General features: G+C 45.3%; 1 pseudogene; it reads right to left on the bottom strand.

The window, feature by feature from the left end:
* Positions 1 to 5,982: 5,982 nt before the first annotated feature.
* LOC126984989 (uncharacterized) lies at positions 5,983 to 6,667 on the bottom strand (annotated as a pseudogene).
* Positions 6,668 to 8,222: the final 1,555 nt, after the last annotated feature.

Raw genomic sequence — 8,222 nt, forward strand, 5'->3', positions numbered from 1 at the left:
AATCCCCTGAACTTCGCTTACCACCGCCACGACCTACGATGCTGGGAGGCGACGCTCACCTCTTTTTCCTCTCTCTCTCTTTTTCGGAGGACAAATAAAAGAAGCGGAAGGCGAGCACGAGGAGGAAAGTTGGGAGGGCTCATGCTGACACGGTGCTTGATGGCTGTGAGAGTTCGTGTGACTGGTTGACGGAGATGGAAGGGGAAGACGCGGAAGATGAGAGCGAGAATGAGGAAGGAGGAGGAGGAGGAAGGAAGAAAGAGAGAGGAAGGAGGAGGACGAGGAGGCAGGAAGGAAAGGAGGAGAAGGAGGAAGGAAGAAAGAGAGGAAGGAGGAGGACGAGGAGGCAGGAAGGAAAGGAGAAGAAGGAAAAAGGAAGAAAGAGAGAAAGAAGGAGGACGAAGAGGAATGAAGGAAAGGAGAAGGAGGAAGGAAGAAAGAGAGGAAGGAGGAGGACGAGGAGGAAAGAAGGAGAGGAGGAGAAGGAGGAAGGAAGAAAGAGAGAAAGAAGGAGGACGAGGAGGAAAGAAGGTAAGGAGGAGAAAGAGGAAGGAAGAAAGAGAGGAAGGAGGAGGACGAAGAGGAAGGAAGGAAAGGAGGAGAAGGAGGAAGGAAGAAAGAGAGGAAGGAGGAGGACGAAGAGGAAGGAAGGAAAGGAGGAAGGAAGAAAGAGAGGAAGGAGGAGGACGAAGAGGAAGGAAGGAAAGGAGGAGGAGAAGGAGGAAGGAAGAAAGAGAGGAAGGAGGAGGACGAAGAGGAAGGAAGGAAAGGAGGAGAGGGAGGAAGGAAGAAAGAGAGGAAGGAGGAGGACGAAGAGGAAGGAAGGAAAGGAGGAGAGGGAGGAAGGAAGAGGACGAACAGACAGGAAAGAATGATGGACGAGAAGGATATAACGTCACTTACTTAGGCGGTGGCCAAACTGGTAGCGTACTGGGCACACATTCACCGCGTGATGGACGACGCGGGTTCGAATCCTCACGCTACCACTCGGATTTTTCAGTCACCGCCGAGTGGCTTAAAACTACCCACATGCTGTCCTGAAGACCACCCATCAACCCGGACTCTAGAGGAAGCCGTTCAAGCGAATCAAGAACGAGTTCCGGAGGGTAGCATGAGCCAATGCAAGATGGCGCCACTATAAACACTCGCCTGCACCATAACGGGCTGGGCCGACCAGCAGGCCCCACCAGGAAGATGCCTACCGGCGCAACAGGCAGCGACGTAAAAAATAATAATAATAATAATAATAATAACTACGATTCCTATTTCGTTACCTAGATTATTGTGTGTGTGTGTGTGTGTGTGTGTGTGTGTGTGTGTGTGTGTGTGTAAAAGAGAAAAATAATGCATGAACGGATGATAGAGATGATAGAAAAAAGAAAAAGGATAAAAAGAATAGGGAAGGAGCAATGATAAATAGAAAGAAAAAGAGAAGAGAGAATTTGCCTCGTTTACCAATTAACTTTATCAAGATGAAGGAAAGTTAATGAAATGAAACCCAGAAGAAAATTTGTAATATGAATGACAGACTTATGAGATAGACAGACAGACAGACAGACACACAGACAGACAAGCAGACACAGACAGACAAATAGACAGACAGACAGACAAGCAGACACAGACAGACAAATAGACAGACAGACAGACAGACAACCAGACACACAGACAGACAAGCAGACACAGACAGACAAATAGACAGACAGACAGACAGACAGACAGACAGACAGACAGACACACAGACAGACAAGCAGACACAGACAGACAAATAGACAGACAGACAGACAGACAACCAGACACACAGACAGACAAGCAGACACAGACAGACAAATAGACAGACAGACAGACAGACAGACAGACACACAGACAGACAAGCAGACACAGACAGACAAATGAACAGACAGACAGACAGACAGAGACAGACAGACAGACAGACAAGCAGACACACAGACAAATAGACAGACAGACAGACAAGCAGACACAGACAGACAAATAGACAGACAGACAGACAGACAAGCTGACACAGACAGACAAATAGACAGACAGACAGACAGACAAGCAGACACAGACAGACAGACAGACACACACGGACGCAGATATGCAAATACATGAAAACACAAAACGTAACATTGAAGATTCTCATTACGAAGGTAAGACGAAAATATATGAAAATCCAGTTAAATATTAAAGCTCTGACAAATTGATATTTAGTCTGACGTATTCCCTTCTTCTCCACTTAATTTTCTTCTTCTTCTTCTTCTTCTTCTTCTTCTTCTTCTTCTTCTTCTTCTTTTTCTTCTTCCTTTTCTTTTTCGTCTTCTCTTTCTTATAATTTCTCATCTTATTATTCCGATTCTCGTTCTTTTTCTTCTTATCATTATTATTACTATCCTTGGCTTCTAATTCTCCTCCTCCTTTCCTTCCTCCTCCTGCTCCTCCCCCCCTGGCCAACCACCTCCCTGAGAAGATTTAATCACGGTCCTCTTCCTGCCCACAAGAAAACAAACTCACGAACTCGCTCATCATGACGATGTGATTTGTGTATCGTGACACTGTTTTGAGCTATGTGTAACTGCCTTTAAATGAGACGAAATATCTGCTGTCAGACTGCTAAGACCTGCTAAACTTTATAAAATCATTTGTTGTAACTATCCATTTTAGGTTGTGTAAACGCATCACAGACGATTACGTGAGGCAGACCCAAAAGGCACGTAGCAACCCTCTTTTCCTTGGAGACTGCCAGGGTGGTGCAGACGAAAGACAAGTCTCCCCAGTCAGCCTGGCAGTACGACTCTCCTCTATATTCTCCATTGCCTCCCTTGGGCGCTCGCCAATGCACTTTCCTCGGCAGCTCTGAGAGTTGCTCGTTTAAAGGTACCCGACAACTCTCCAGGGTCCTCCAGAGTGCCAAGCACTTAAAATCGATTTAAGACTGCCACTGCATACTCCTGGGCACACGCCTGGTCCCTCAGTTTCTCAAGATGGAATCCAGGAGGGCTGCATCTTGCGATTTTCATGGACCTACTGCGCATCTTCAATTTTGCAACAGCAAGTCTATAAATGGTTGCAAAGAGCTCAGCACTCCGGAAAACCCAACAGTTCTGGCGTTGCCTCCAACAAGTACATAGAGGATGTGATCAATCTTCTTTGCCATGCCACCAGCATTGCTATACCAAGTCCAGCGGCGAGGTTCGTGTCTCTAGAACCAGGATCCAGCAATCCTCAACCTTCTGGACTTTGTAAAGTTCAGAAGGAGAGAACTGTTTACGTGTCTAGTGCCAAAGACATGGATACCAACACATAACTCGTAGCCAGCTCTTTCTATGCCAAAAGATGTAGTGAAGTCGCACAAAACAATGAGTGTGTTCTGTGGGGAGCATTGGTCAACTACATAGCCGAGCTTGGCGAAGAACATCTCTTTTTCCTCAAGTTCCCTCATCTCGGTAAGGGCGTGCACTGACATAAGAGACATGAAGCCCAAGGTGGGCTTCAACCTCACCAGCATCCCACGCTCATCAACTGGAGCAACCCAAACAACAGAGGACTGCAGTCGGCTACATGTGACTATAGCTACCATTTTGAGAAGGGAAGGACGTCATTGCTCTGGGCTGACCAGTAGTACAGTAGGTAATCTTACGCTGCTGATCTTTCTATTCCCAGGTTTCTCCGTCTCAGAGAGCCCCGCTATGTCCACACTCAGCCTCCTGATTTCAGCTGTCAGAAGGGGTAGTCGCTGATCCTCCGAGAGACTCAGGATGATCCAGGCACCCATACGGAGAGCCCGCCGGAGGTTAGCACTGGCCCTGGCTCGACGAGCTCGAGTCTCGTTTGAACCTTCTTGTGGCCCCCAAAGAAAAGGAGGTGGATGTGATTGGTGGGACAGGGGTGCTTCCTCCCCCACCTCCACCAGACCTTTTAAAGTACTGGATGCCATATGAATATTCGCTAGGTTCACTCTCCTACCTCCCACCCACCATGGAGTCCGACAAGGGGAGGCTGGTAGTTGGGCTTATAAGTCCAACAGCCCCAAGAGTAGTAGGACACAGTGGTGGCCGCTCGGACCGCTGTCACGCATACTAGCCGGTTAACCTCTCCGTGCCGGTCAGGGACAGAAAAAGGGACCAAAGAGGTGTGTTGCTGGCCCTAGCACACGACAGAGCTAAGCCTCCAAGTCTCCCTTCTCCCAGTCTTGCAGGGACGCCACACACGGCAAGCTTGTGAGATAGCTAAAGTTAAGGGCGCACCAACCCGCCCTCATGGTATGGCACATCCAGGGGTGTGGAGTCAAGAGTCGGAGTCGGAGTCGGAGTCGGAGTCGGAGTCGGTGGAGTCGGATACTTTTGGCAGGAGTCGGAGTCGGAGTCGGTGGACATCATCATCATCATCATCATCATCATCATCATCATTATTATTCTCTCTTCTGTCCCCTATTCCTAATTACTCTTTCCACCTATCTCTAATTTCCTGATTTCTTATCTTTGTTACTCCGCTACATCAACTTTCTCCGCTTCTCGTTTTCTTTCATACTCTTCCTTCACCACATTACTTATCCTGTTTTCCTCACCTTTCCCGTCTTTAATTAATACCACCCATATATTTTATACTTCCCCTCAATCACATCTATTTTTTTTCTGTCTGCAACTTCAGCGATAATAAGGTTCCCTTATACGCAGCTTAATAATTCGTATATATCTTTACCGTGTTGTACTAAACATCCTTGCGTGGAAGCCTATTTCACTGCGTCACAACTTCCTTCGTGAAGAAATACTAGGCGGAATGTAATCATATTTGTCTGTCTCGAAGTTCTAGGTCCTCGCTTTTTCTTCCTCGGGTGAAATCAGATTATAGCAATTTTGCAGTTTTAAAACTCAAAACAAGGTAAATCATGCAGGTTATCAAGCAACTCAGTCTCCTTGGAGAGAAAAGGATCTCGTTCTGCAAGCCTCTCTGAGATTTTCAATCTTACAAATTAAATCACTTTTGTTATTTCAAGCTAGACAAAACCTTTCACAATACTTTTTCTACAGCATGACAGTCAGAAATGTAGATATAATTCTGAATAATATGAGTAAATTTTCTTTAAATATTAACGGCTCTTGAGTCTTTACTTATTCCATTAATTTTCGTGTCCCTTACTCTCCTGCTTCCTTTATGCTCTCCTCCCACCTCTCCTGTCATCTCCTCCCATCATTTGTCTTCGCCTCGCCCTGCTTCACCAACTCTCATTTCACCGCTTCTCTCCTTTCATTTCGTCCATCTCACCCCTATTTTACGTCATCTTGTCTCTTCTCAGTTTCATCTCTCCTCGCCACTCCTCGCACCGTTCCTCCCTTTAATACTGGTTCCCCTTTCCTCTGCTCTCATAACATTTAGTTTCTTCTCAGTCCTGCCATCACCTCCGTGCTCATATCACGCGCTCTAATATGATCAAAGTTCTCTAGCTGCTCTCACGCACGACCCGCCAGTTCCCTTTGTCAAAGTCTGCACATCTAGGCCTCGTTTCGTCTACCCAGTGGTGGGCACCGCTAACTAAGATGTTAGCTTCGCAAACTGGTAATCCACTAACTAAAATGTTAGCTTCGCTTACGCTAAATCACTAAATTGATGAAGAAATTAGCGGAAGCTAATGCTAATCGCTAACCGCTGACTATTTTATGGATTTAGCTTCGGTTTAGTATTTTGGCTCTAAAACCCTTAAAAACAGACCTAGTGACCCGAAATTTCAATATGTTGTAGTTTAAACAAAAAGCTTTCCAGAAAGGTATAGCATGCTAAAATAAGAAGATGACAAAGGTGTACACAAATAAACAAATTAAATTCAACATGTTCTCCATTTAAGCCTTATATATGAACTTGCAATAGCAGTGCAGAAAGAAAAAATCTGATAAAATATCTGATGACACACTACACAGGACTGCTCCCCAACACAGTTGGGGATAGTGGATCAGTTTAGACACATAAATGTAAATAATACTAATGAGTATATTAAATGAATAAGTAAATAGCAGTGCAGAAAGACAAAATATTATTAGTGATAAGATATGTGATGAGTGATGACACACTACACAGGACTGCTCCCCCACACAGCTGGGGGTAGGGGATCACTTTAGATACATAAATGTGGGACGCCACTACATACAGTGGAAGCATGTTGCAGACGAACAGGTCCACAATCTTTGTGTCCACCACAGACTGACGGACGCTAGTGCCAGCAGCTGAGTAACCAAACGCCTCGCCAATGGCGGGCTGGTGTCTTTTCTTTGCAGGTGGGTGCGACGACTGGCTGGCGGTGCTACTGTCACTACCAGGAGGAGATTGCCTGTTTTTCCCACGGAGAGAGCCAGACTTGATCCTCTCCTCAAACTGGGTGGCATGCGCTGGGTGTTTCCTCTTGACTTGTGACTTCAAGTTGTAAAGGTTCGCCGTCTGTCCGTCAATGACGGTCTCCTTGGGGTGGCACATGACGCACCGGAAGTGCAAGACATTGGCGTTCGTCATATCTTTTGATTTAAGGACAAAGTACTTTTTCTAGTGGGGCCACGGGGTTCTGGAACTTCTGGGACTCCTGGCCGTCAGCTTGAGTGTCCTCCGCCTCAACCACAGCTGTTGCTGGCTCCTTAACAGGGTCAGCATCCTCAGGCTGAACGTCCTCACTCTGGTCACCTTCCATGACGTCGATAACGATAAACAAGGCGACAATAATGAACGCGACTACACGGTGACAACATCGCAGCTGAACTGAACAAAGAGCCCAACATACAACAACAAGAAGAGAAGAGAAAGAAGCTTCCAGTTTACCCTAAATCCGTATATTTTACCCAAGATTTCCCGCAAATTTACTCATTTTTTTATTTTTTTCCCATAACTGACACTTATTTTTATTATTCTAAGTTTATCTCTTGTCAGGTGGAAAATATCGAATTCTTGTTATTGAATCCCGAGTTCAAAGAGTTGGAAATGGAAGATGCATTACCATAAAATACAAAAAAAAAAGTTTCCCTAACAATTGTCCAATTACCCAACTTTAAGGAGTAATATACACAAAAGTGGAAGCCCTGGAATTATTGCGTCATGTGGCTCAACTGGTGCTGTGTCTGCCCACAACGGACCTGTATGAATTTTTCAGTGGATTTGAAGTTAGCGGAGGAGGAACTACATTCAGCGGAATAATTGGTCCGCTAACTGTTTCCAAAGATCAGCTAACGAAAAATAGTTAGCTTTGCTAATTAGCGGTTAGCTGATTAGCGGTGCCGTGCCCACCACAGCATCTGCCTTGTTTGATGTCCACTCCAGAAGTAATACAACATATGGAGTGCGGAGAGATTTAGGTTAGTTGAATTTAGGCAGGCGGACATGAGTGAGTGACAAGGGGTTCTCTAGTATGAAAGTCCATGTAATCTAATCTGTTTTCGTGCAATATCGTAAACATTCATCTCAGCTCCTCACATCACGACACATCCAACCTTAACTTTTCCTCTCACGTTACATCTTCTAAGAACCTAAACAACAAACTTCTATTGAATTCTCACCTCAGTTAATTGTTCTGTTTCGCTTCACTTATCTCCCTTCCTTTTATCCCATCCCGTTTATCGTTTTATCTCACTTGTATGTAACATCTCTTATGTCCTATCCTTTGCAATGCTTAGAGTCCTCATCATTTCTTCTCATATATCTTATTCTCTGCTTTGTATTTCTATTCTCTCTTTTTTTTCCTCTGTTTTATCATCTACTCTACATTCCATTTACCTCTACTTTATCTCCTCTCCTCTCTTCTCCTCTCTTCTGTTCTCCTCTCCTTTCCTCTCCTCTCCTCACCTTACCTCTCCACTTCTCTCCTCTCATCTTTATTCTCTTCTCCTTCCCCCTTCACCTTTCCTCTCCTCTACGCTCTTTCATTTCCAGCACCGATAAACACTACGATACCATTTGAGTTTTCCTTCCATACTTACGTCACGTGTTTCTGTCACACACTCATAAGCAATTAATTATCCACGCCATTCTTCCTCTTACTTGCACTGCCTTCAACATCAAAAGCAACACACACACACACACACACACACACACACACACACACACACACACACACACACACACACACACACACACACAAAAGACCCCGTATCATGGCTATTCGTCGGTAATTTGTTACACAAGTCTCCTGCGCGTTACGTTTGACCATAATACCTTCCTGCTTACACACGACTGAGGTGCATATTCGAGGTTTC

The sequence above is a fragment of the Eriocheir sinensis genome, chromosome 58 (assembly GCF_024679095.1).
Source record: "Eriocheir sinensis breed Jianghai 21 chromosome 58, ASM2467909v1, whole genome shotgun sequence".
Taxonomy (NCBI): domain Eukaryota; kingdom Metazoa; phylum Arthropoda; class Malacostraca; order Decapoda; family Varunidae; genus Eriocheir; species Eriocheir sinensis.